Source organism: Thalia democratica, chromosome 6, assembly GCF_965202585.1.
Source record: "Thalia democratica chromosome 6, ktThaDemo2.hap1.1, whole genome shotgun sequence".
In the NCBI taxonomy this organism is placed as follows: Eukaryota; Metazoa; Chordata; class Thaliacea; order Salpida; family Salpidae; genus Thalia; species Thalia democratica.
This window is the reverse complement of record NC_139170.1, coordinates 26,091,797-26,103,170: the sequence shown is the minus strand read 5'-3', so window position 1 is coordinate 26,103,170 and position 11,374 is coordinate 26,091,797. Positions and strand designations below refer to the sequence as shown.

At 27.5% G+C, this 11,374-nt stretch overlaps 2 non-coding genes across 2 annotated transcripts; both read left to right on the top strand.

The window, feature by feature from the left end:
• The first annotated feature begins 10,120 nt into the window (after positions 1-10,120).
• On the top strand, positions 10,121-10,289 carry LOC145839637 (U1 spliceosomal RNA). The gene has a single exon (XR_014370084.1). It is a non-coding gene; the product is annotated as a U1 spliceosomal RNA (small nuclear RNA).
• Positions 10,290-10,822: 533 nt separating this feature from the next.
• LOC145839632 (U1 spliceosomal RNA) lies at positions 10,823-10,987 on the top strand. Its single transcript, XR_014370081.1, has one exon. It is a non-coding gene; the product is annotated as a U1 spliceosomal RNA (small nuclear RNA).
• Positions 10,988-11,374: the final 387 nt, after the last annotated feature.

Sequence of the window (11,374 nt, the reverse complement as noted above, 5' to 3'; positions counted from 1 at the left end):
TTGAGAAATATGCAGTAAAAAAGCTTTTTTTTTCAACATAGTCACCAAAAATTGCTTCTCTTTGTGTTTTGAATCTAAAACAAACAACTATGGAGTGTCTCAGTTCCTTCTTTTTGGAACTAAGAGCCCTCTTGAAATTATTGAAGACAGTTAATTGCTTTTTGAAAACTTTTTCAGTGTAATCCAGGGGCCAAATACGGCCCTCGAAGATAAAATCTGTGGCCCGCAAGGTACATTTTAGCTAAAAATATATATAAATATATAAAACAATAGAAAAAAAGTTTTTGTGGTGAAAACTTGCAACTAAGATTTAATTTAATTACACATTACTAGTGCTCTTCTATAGCTTATTTTGACACATTTTTGAAATATAATAGTATTTTTGTGTTAATTATTACAAAAATTTTCTAAAAACTGCGGCCCACAAAAACTTTTTTCTGTATAGTGCAGCCCGCGAGCAAATTTTTGTAAAAAATATTGGCACTGCTATTTATAGAAGGCTGCTACTTATATAAGTATCAACCCCTGGTCTAATCAGTTATTTTGTGTGTAATAAACAACTTCAAAAACAGTTTATAAGTTGATAAGGCTAAAAACAAATTTGAAAGGCAGAGCTCTAAGACACTTTGTAAGTCTAAGTAATGATACTCAGGTTGTAATTTGGCACTAACAGTTGAAATTATATAGGAAACACTGTTAGTTATCTTGTTTGTTTCTATAACATTTCTTTTTCTTTTTTGTGTGTGTACTGTAATATTGAAGATAAGATAGATTCTTAGTTTCACAATAAACGTTTTGCTATAAGTAAATATAGGTGTCAAAAGAAAAAAGGAAGCCACTAAGGCAACTCCACATTAGTAATAAACTACTTACTAGAAGTAAGTAATAAACATAAAAAGCTGCAGTAACTACCCTATAATGCAAAGACTATTATAAGAACCCTAGCAACCACCAAAAGTATAAGAAAAAGCAGATATTTCATTATGTTTTTAATTTCTAAAATATTGCAATACCTCAAAAGAGATAATAAATAAGAAAGAAAGAAAGAAAGAAAGAAAGAAAGAAAAAAGTGAACGCTCACAACTATGGTCAATGGATTGGTGTGGAGAAAGACCTTTTGGTCATCGAGCCTCACGCCATATATGTATAAATAACTTTGATAAGTTTTATTTAAAACTTTGATAAAATCTAATTTTAAGTTAAATATGATTTTTTTTTAGCTTAAACTAATTAAAGAAATTAATTCTTAAAGGAAAAAAAATGGTATGTACTCTTTTTTAAACCCATTACTGCCAATATTAACCATGAAAATCATAGTCTACCATGGGCACCACACCATCTCCTCCCAAAGATTTCAACTTTTATGATCATGTACGTTCACATTTTTCTTGTTGCCCTCTCTACAAGAGCAACCCTGAAAAATGCAATAAAAAGGTCAATAATAGAACAAAAGGGAGAAGTTGTGAAAATGCAACTAACATATTTTCTTTTTCTAAAACTAAATGTGTTTAAAAAAGAAAACAAAAACAAGAAAAAAGACTTAACAACTACTTAAGTAAATAAAAAATTAATTAATAAATCTCACTTAAAAATAAAAATAAACAAGGTAAGTTTCAACTATACCTGTTCAAAAACCCTGTTACTCTAAAACAAACTCAACAATTATTTTTAAAAATTTGAAAAAATTAATAATAACTAAATAAAAAAAATAATAATTCTTAGTTATAAACTCACATAAAAAAAAATTAAGTTAGTAAATAAAAACTGCTTGTTCAAAAACTATACCCAAGACCAAATCAACTCTGCTCAAACCCAGCCAACACAGCTGCCATTGATTTTTCTCAAAAAAATAAAAAATAAATAGAGAGTATAACCTAATAACTAAAAAATCATTTTATGAGATACTATTAAAAACTGAAAATTAAGATTGACTTTTGTCTGATTGATTTCTGAGCAATACATTTTTCAGTCCATATTAATAAACAATGAACTTTACCGCAAGATCAACAACAACAGCATCCGAGACAATCCTACGACCGGTTTCGTCCTTATTAGGACTCATCAGGCAGGAATAGTCGCGAGAAACCACTATTGTGATCTTAAACAAGAGTGCTTAAGTACTAAGTACTGAAGCTACCGTTTGTGGGCAAAGTTGAAAAAATGACACAGCTATATCATTCACAGCTCAACGTCTCAGACATTGTCAGCTTGTTGTGAGATTGAAATGTCCATATTGAAATTCAGATATTGAAATTCAGTCCGTATTGAAATGCTATAAGATAGTTTTGTTCTTTTAAGCTTTTTGGATTTTCCCCCCATATCTTACATCCAAGATATGACAAGGACTTAGAATCATAAAGACTATTTACTCAAGGAAAAAAGTAATTTGTCTCTGAAAATCTCGTTGAATGGTTGTGAATCTTGTTTATACTTGTAAAGTAAGGATTGAAATTAACAGGCAACATACAACATAATAAACTAATTTAGTAATGCTTATTGAACAGCAATATAAAATTCGCTCAAAATAATTAGTCTTAGGACCTAGTGTACAAAAAAAAACTTTTGGTTATTAAGTCGTATACCACTTGAATACAGTGTAAAGTTTTGTCCAGGACTAATGCGGGGTTACCACAGATCAAGCTGAAAAGGAATTCCTGACTTCTCTCAATCAGATTCTTATTTAAAACTAATTTAAAAATACGTAACCAAAAGACTTGAAAGATTTCAATTTGTTCCAAAAACTCAATCAGACTATGAAAAAAAGATGAACTTCAAAAGCAAAACTTTTTAGAAAATAACATTAACAAAATGCAGTTTTTAGTGATGATAAACTTTCTTACTTAAGAGCATGTTTCATTATATTTCCTGACTTTTTTTTTTGAAAACCTGTTTCTTTTTTAAAACCTCTATTTTTTCCTGACTTATACTTCAGCTGAAACAGTATTTACAGGGTTACCACACCCAGAGCCTTAATTTATCTTTTATTGAATATCTTATAATTAAAAAGTTGTATGAAAAGCTTTCATAGATACATAAGTCCCTTTAACAAAAGGGTTTTAAAATAGTCATTTTTTTGAAAATGTTTTAATACTGAATAGTGATTACTGACTATAAAAACTAAGCTTTAAATGTTTTGATAAAAATTTATAAAAATTTACAAAGTTTTACTTTTTATTACAATTTTTCAATTTTTATAATTTTTCATTAGTCACTGTTTAAAAATAGATGTTTTGGTGTTGTAGGCAGTATTTAAAACTGTAATAGTTCTTCTTACTTATGTATTACATCGAAACCCTCATAGTCAACACATTAACAAATAACTATATGTTTTTTAGAGTTTAATTGTTCTAAATTTCCTCCTTAAAATTGTTTTCACAATAAACAAATTATGATGAGGCTTCAAACTAGTTTAAGTTTGTCTATATTAACATTTATCACAATTTTTTAAACAAAAGTCCGATGTGTTTTAAACAGATAACTTAAAAAACTCGCAAAGAGTTTGCATAAACTAGCAAATAAATTTCATATTTGCTGAGTCTGCAAAAAATAAAGTTAGAGCCAAAGTAATGGTCGTCAAGATTGAGTCCTTTTGTTGATGTGACGGAGGTCCCCCAATATTTGCTGAGTCAACATAAAAGAATATAGAAATTTAATGTTTTAATTAGTTTTTAATATGTTTGGGTAAGGTAGGTTAGGGGCATAAATAAAAAAAAATATTTTGGGTAAGGTGGGTTAGGGTTAATGGTATAAATATTAAAAAATATATATATTAATGACTCTTTTAAATCGGACCCGTCAAGATTTATCCTAAAGTGTTTGTTTTTCTGGGGTGGGCATTGGGCAACCTACGGCGCACGCGCTGGATCTGGCCCGCGCAGAGTGAAAACTACCGACCTCCTAACGTTTATCGAATTTCAGTGGAATCTGGCCCGCGGATGAAAATGACCGGCCCGCAAAGATACAAAATTTTATAAAACTTTATATCATAATTTCACAAAAAAAAATTGTAAGAATTTGACTTTAGAAAACATATTTAAAAATTGCATTTTTTATTTATGTATAGTGATTTAAACAACATTTTGTTTTGTTCAAAATCAGTGGTAATATCTTATTTATATTGAACTAAATATCGTTATCAAATATAAAATGAAATATCGTTAATATAATAGTCCAGCACAAGGATGCCAAAAATATTTGATACCGAAAACTTAATAAAAAGTTGTAAGTTTTAGCTTAAAATGTTACACTTGAATAATTTTAAGTATTCGAATTTTGTATTTACAAAATAAGTAGTAATTCGGTCATGGGTTAATACAAACTTAAAGTCTAAATACTTCATAAACATTAATTTGTAATGTCATAAATGAAATTTTTGTGAAAAAATGGATCTAAAATAGTGATCTACTGGATCTATAAAGATAATATCCTGCCGAATCTAAATTTTCTTTTCTAGAGATCCGATCCGACTGATCTTATATAAAAGCTAGTACTCGGTTAGATCCGAATAATATTTCAAAGTTAGGATCCGGATCTAAAAAGGTATTAACCGGTAAATCCCTATTTAAAATGCTCCGGTCCGGTCCGTCAAGGACTGAAATTTTGCGGTTCCGGCCCCCGATCGGATGAATGTTGCCCATCCCTAGTATAAAGTTTCTCGAAAAAATGCCTAAATATTTTTGTCCTAAATAAATTGTTAGTTTAACAAAAAAAAATTAATAATAATAGCAGTCTTGATATTTCAAATTTTACAACACTGTATAAAATGTTATAAAATAAGTTTGTTAGGTGTACACTATTGAGTTATTTATTCAGCGTCACGAATTTTAAATATCTGCTTCTATACACGAAAATTAAACAACTTGTGCATAACCACAATTTCAAACAATCTAAAACTAGTTGATGCTTTAAATATTTATTAGAAACAGATTTTTTTATACGGAATCGAATACGTCAGATCAAATTAAAATTAAACTTTTTGCTATACTATAATAAAAGGTTTTGGTTAAAAAAATCATAGAAAACAAACACTTGTATAGAATTTAAAAAACTTATATCAAAATTTCAAACAAAAATCATTTATTTAAGTTAATGGTTATTGTACAATATTTTAGTGTCAATATGAAACTTTACTACTTAATGAAAATACTCAAAACATTTTAAAAACGTCATTAATTAATTTACTGTTAGTATAACTTAGATTTTGTTTTCTAAGCTGTTTTTAAAAACCAAAACAAATTGTAAAATTATAGTATTTTACTAAACTAGTTTATAAAAGTTTTTAAGAATTTATACTAACAGTTTTTTTTTAATATATAATGATTAAGCTTATTACAAAAAAAATTGTGGTATTTTTTTGTTAGTTTATTGAACGACTACAAAAGACGCTTAAAATATTTGGTCCTACGACCTGGTGCACGAAGAACCTTTCGGTTATCGATCATATTAAAATACTAAAAGACCAAACGACGTTTAATAATACTGTATATATTGTTATTGTACATGTGTATTTATTGAATTTTAGGTTGTATAACGATGTTTTAAATTTACTAAAATATAATAAATTCTAACTAACATGTTTCGTTAATTTTCCTTACTATTAACAAAAAAAGACAATATTTTAAGTTTCAATATCGATAGATAATTTAGTTCTTTTTAATAAAGTTGTTGAAAAAAAAAGCTACTTCTATTTTAGAAGTTTGCCCTCAGTGCTACCAGTACAGTGCTCACTAGTGTGCATAGAAATTATTTTACTGTGCACAGAAAATTTAGTAAGGTGAAAAATTATTTTATAGGTGACATTTGTTTAGTCTTTTATATCGGAAAAATCTAATTGTAGCACAAAATAACAGTTCGTAAACCGTTATTTATATACTAAGGCGCTCTAAACATAAAAAAAATATTTAAAAAAATATTTACATGTTTTCTATAGTCAAGTGTGCAAAGAATTTATATTCCGGTAATTTAGTGTGCACAGCTTTTAGAAAAGTTGGAGACCACTGGTTTGGACAGTTATGTAAATACTACATCTTACTAACTATAATGCTAAATCATATTTAAAGAAAGTAACTTAACAAGAGATTTAATTAATAAAGTTACATTTTGATAACACAACTTAGAACATAAATTGATCATAAATCACTATTTATTATCTACTTACATTACTTTTAACTTACATTTTTAAGATGATTTCAAAATGTTCAATTAAGTTTTAATGTTCAAGTAAGAAAATACATTGAAGTAATTTAAAACAACTATCCGATAGCTTTTTTTATTTTTTTTTCACAACTGTTTATATAATTACTTTCAAATTAAAAACTACTTAAAATTTCTGTGTCTATAAGTTTAAAATAAAAATAAAATATATATACTGAAGCTTAAATATTGTTTAAGTCGTAATAATTTATATTGCTTTAAAAGATAACTTAATGACAATAACTACATTTAAGTACAAAAAATGGTTTAAATCTTTTTGTGACCTTTTATACTAAGTTTTTTTTTTAACAGCCTCATGTTTATATACACATTATAATACTCAAAACTTATATACTACTAGTCATAAGTCATATTGGTCAGCTGCTAAAGATTTTGTTTTATTTTAAAACTAAAACAACTTGTTCTATATACGTTATTTAAGATTGAATTTAGAATGTAAATTTTTATTCTTTTGAATATAATTATACGTATAAGGTTTAAGTTTGTAAAATAATGATGAACAGTGTCATATACTATAGTTTATTCAACGACAAAAATAGACGCTCAAAATATTTTGTCCTAGGACCTGGTGCACCAAGAACCTTTCGGTTATCGAGTCGTACACTACTGATACCTTTTAACGTCTTGTCCAGGACATAAAATTTTAATGTCACTTATTTTTTTTGATTTTAATAAAACTTAAAGATTATATAAATTAGAGTATATTTTCAGATTTTATATACTAAGTTACGACTTAAAGTATAAACTTTACCTGTTAAATTTTTAAAAAGTCTATAGGTATAAACTCACTTATAATATATTATAGAAGCTATATATATTAAAATTTAGACAATCCATTTTTTATAAGTTAATTAAATTCATACTTTAGTTAATACATTTATCTTTTTTAAAGATATATGGTTTTTAGTGTCTTCTTTATAAAGTTTATCTTTTTTTTTCATTTCATTATTTTTAAAGCTACATTACGAGTAAATATTTATTAGCTTTAATTAATAAAATAAATAAGTTAACTGTTTTTCTATGTAATAAACTAAAGATATCATAAATATAAAACATATATAATAAAAAAATATATATTTGGCATAAAGCTATACGTATTTTCTATAGATAACAAGTTTTAGTGCATAGAAAGTGAGTATGGTGTATGGTACGTACCAGTGGCGTCGCGTGGTATTTTTCTTAGGTGGTGCAGAAAAAAAATCTGAGTTGAAGGTGATTGATTTGCCCCTACTTGAGTTGCCTCTGCTAGAGTTGCTTCTACTCGAGTTGCTTCTGCTCAAGTTGCTTCTGCTCGAGTTGCTTCTGCTCGAGTTGCTTCTTCTCGAGTTGTCTCTTCTCGATTTGCCTCTTCTCGAGTTGCCTCTTCTCGAGTTGCCTCTTCTCGAGTTGCTTCTTCTCGAGTTGTTTCTTCTCGAGTTGCTTCTTCTCGAGTTGCCTGTGCTCTGCTTAGCTTTGTTTTCATTTTTTGTTTACAATAACTTGTGGAATGATACTTAAACCTGTACTGTTTCAGGGAATTTTCAACTTAGCTTACTTACCGCAAGATATTGATTTTGCGGTAATTCTTGAAAAAATGTTGCTGTTTTGAGTTCATTTGCGGCAGTCAGCTAAGAGTTTGCGGCAGTGAAGTGAGCAAAATGGTCGTTTTCTAAATTGGAGTTTTATTAGAGATTTTGTTCTAAAAAATAACGAAAACGTTATAGATACTTATTTTTTTCTTACAAAATTTTAAGGTGGTGCAGTTGCGGCAGTGCAACATCCCACGCGACGCCCCTGGTACGTACTATATATAAGGTTTAATAAAACTAAATCAGTTTAAAACATTTTTAACTAACTTCTACGTCGTAGCACATTTTTTTAAGTTTTTTGAAGCAATTTTAAAGTAAAAAAAAGAAGTGTTTATAAAAGGATTATTTTGCAGTTGCAAATATTTAAATGACGTTAAATAGAAATATAAGATGTCACCATTTTAGAATAAGAAACTTTTTTTTTTTGATACTTCTCTAACTATTAAAAATTAGCTATGCTATTTTTATTTTCAACTTTGTAAAGTATTGAATTTTTATATTTTTATTTTAAACCGAGCTTTTTGTAAGTTATAAGTTTAAAGTTTAAGTGCGTATCTTAAAATAAAAGAAGCAAAAAATACAAAGTATTTTGCCTTTAAAACTGAGTTTGAGTTGCAGGGGTCGGCTGTGCAGCAGTTTGTGTCAGAAATACGCGGAATGCTGCTCTCACACAAGGAAGCCAAGAAGCACGACTTTGTTGACACGCCACTCAGCAATCTTTAAGTACACAAATTGTACTTGTATCTTGGCCCAGAAAATCGAAATTTCGCGTCACCACTGCTCCGAAACAGGTTTGACCTACACCCGTGTAATACTCCTGAAAAGTTGCAGCTTTAGCAATCAAAAAGATAACCAACAGTGATAAATTAAATGTCATTATATTTTAGTAACAAATATTAACAAGTAAAAAATAAAAAAGTAGTTAATTTTCTATACCTTTTATAAACTTTTTTAAGCGTGTTTGAACCTGTAAGTTTGACGTTTTATCCGAAGATAATTAATTTTGATCTTAAAGGTTTGTTCGTAAGTACGTTGTGTTTGTGCTTAGCTTTTATTACAGCTTATATTTCCAGTAATTTAAAACCTAATGCGTCTAAATTAAAAATGATTTTTTTTACGAAAAGCAGCACTGAGTACGTTTATTAGGCTTAAATGTTTTGTTCATAATTTTAGAAACATGTTGTTAGAAACATATGTTAAAATTTTATGAATAAGTAAGATACTGTCTAACCTACAGAATAATTGCTTTTATATACAAATAATAACAAATTAAGCATTTGCTAAAAGTTTAAAACTACTTTTTGTAAATTTTATAAATACTCTTAAGGTAAACTAAAATTTCTATTTTAGTAAGATTTTACTTGTATGTTGTTGACAATGATTCCTTAAACTTAATATAAATCAGAGTTTTTATAATATATAGGTTCAAATTTTTTATTAAAATGGCAGTTTTGAAAATAAAGTTATAGCTGTATTCGATTTTTCTTGTATATTTTTCTTTTAATTTATTCACATTTGTTTATTTTTCATGTTTTTAAATTGGTTTATTTTATTTAATATCAGGATCGCACAAGTGCTTTATAATTTGGTTATAACTGAAATTCAAAAAAAAAAAACATTAGCGACAGCATAGCTGTTCTGTAAAAATTAAATCTGCCTTTTTACGTTGCTTTATTTTAAGTAACAGTGTGTAAATCTTTCGCGTAGTATTTTAACTTTTTGAGTACATTTTTTAAATGAATTATGCTTAATTAGTACAATATGTTTGTTATAAGTTAAAGATTTGTTTTCTAACTAACGTTTTTATTTTTATTAGAAAATAGTTTTTGAATAAAAAAATTGAAATAATAAAATAATATTGTTGTTTATATTGAATTTAAAACAAAAACAGCTAAATAAAAATATTTAAACGTTCAGAGTTCAATAAACCCTATTATCATTATACCTTATTTATTACAAATATTTTTTAATAGATTAGCTTTTGGTTTTATTTTTTATGTTATCAGTTAATCCTATTCTTAACCTGGGGTAAATTTACCCCTGTGGGTATTTTCCCTTGTTTTAGGGGGTAAACTTTACTTCTTACAAATTATGTAGACAAATTTTTATTAATTTCATTTTTTAATTTTAAGTTAGTATTTAACTGCAATTGTTTAAAAATCAAAAAAAATCTTTAAATTTAACGTTTTTTTTTTTGATAAGCTTAGAGTTCAAAAAATTTACTTTTGTTCAAAAATATTGAACACTATTTTATAAATAGGGGGTAAACTTAGTAATAACATTCCAAAAAGGGGTTCGAACCTGTAAGAAAGGTTAAGAACCGCTGATGTTAATTGATTAAAGTTTCTTGGCGACAACAAAACTGTGATCAGGCAGACAGTTAGTCCAGAACGAGGCTTCACCATTGCACTGCACATTGGTGAAGCTAAACTCTGCGATTGTTCAAAATAGAGCAAATCGGTCGTACAATTTTTTGAAGAGGATTGACTGCATTTGCGCGCCTAACTAATATATATTTTGTAGTGCTATTTATTTTTCTTATATCAGAAATCGAAAAACTGAGACCCGCGAGGTTTATTTTGGCTAAATACAAAATGTTTGTAAAAAAAGAATATAAACAAATTTCTGCATTTTTACTGGCATATATATATAAAAGTTGGTAATCAAGATATTTCAATTTTATCAATAACACTATGTAATTTTAAACTTAATTTTTGGTTAATTTTTTTTTAGCTGTTTTGCTGCTAGAACGTTTCTTTAAAACAAATAGTAAACATAGATATTATAAGTTTATATTCTAAGCAATGTCTAACAACAAAAAAAGTATAGAAAAATAGTGAAATGCATTTAAAAGTACTTCGGATTTTCTTTATAAAATAACACGGTATTTCTATCGTTCAATCAAGTAAACGCTACAACCTATTTTTTTACTCATACCCTCTCTTTTCCACTACTTTTTCTCGTATTATGACGTCACGATAGAATCCATAAACTAACGATTCTTGTTTTTTGGTTGGTTAGAGGCTGATTTTTGTTAAACTAAACTTACCTGACGAGAGTCTAAACAGCGATCAGGCAGGCTGTTGACTCACGGCGAGGTTTTATCATTGCACTTTGGTGAAACTGACCTCTGCGATTGTTCCAAATGTGAACAACTCGGTCGTACAATTTCTCACACGGGGAACATGCGTTCGCGCAGTTCCCTTTCAATACCCTTATGTTTGCAAAATCTCAAACTATTTAAGTTTAATAAAAATTTTGTACTTGGGAATTAACCACTTTAATATTTTTATATAAAAACTATAATACTAAAACTTTTTTTTAATTTATTAAAACCTTTATAGAACTTTAATAACTTATTAACGTATAAACAGATTTTTAGATTTAATATAAACAGTTTAATAATTTTATTTACTTGAGTTACATTGTTAAAAGTAGTGATTATAACGAGTTTTTTCGAAAAACAATTCTTACAGCTCTAGAAAAACTTTGAGAATACTATATTTTTTTACTTGTAATTATTATGCTTTTCGACTCAGTTAAAAACATATTTTTTAAATTTAAAATAAATTCAAATTTAATATGTTACAGAG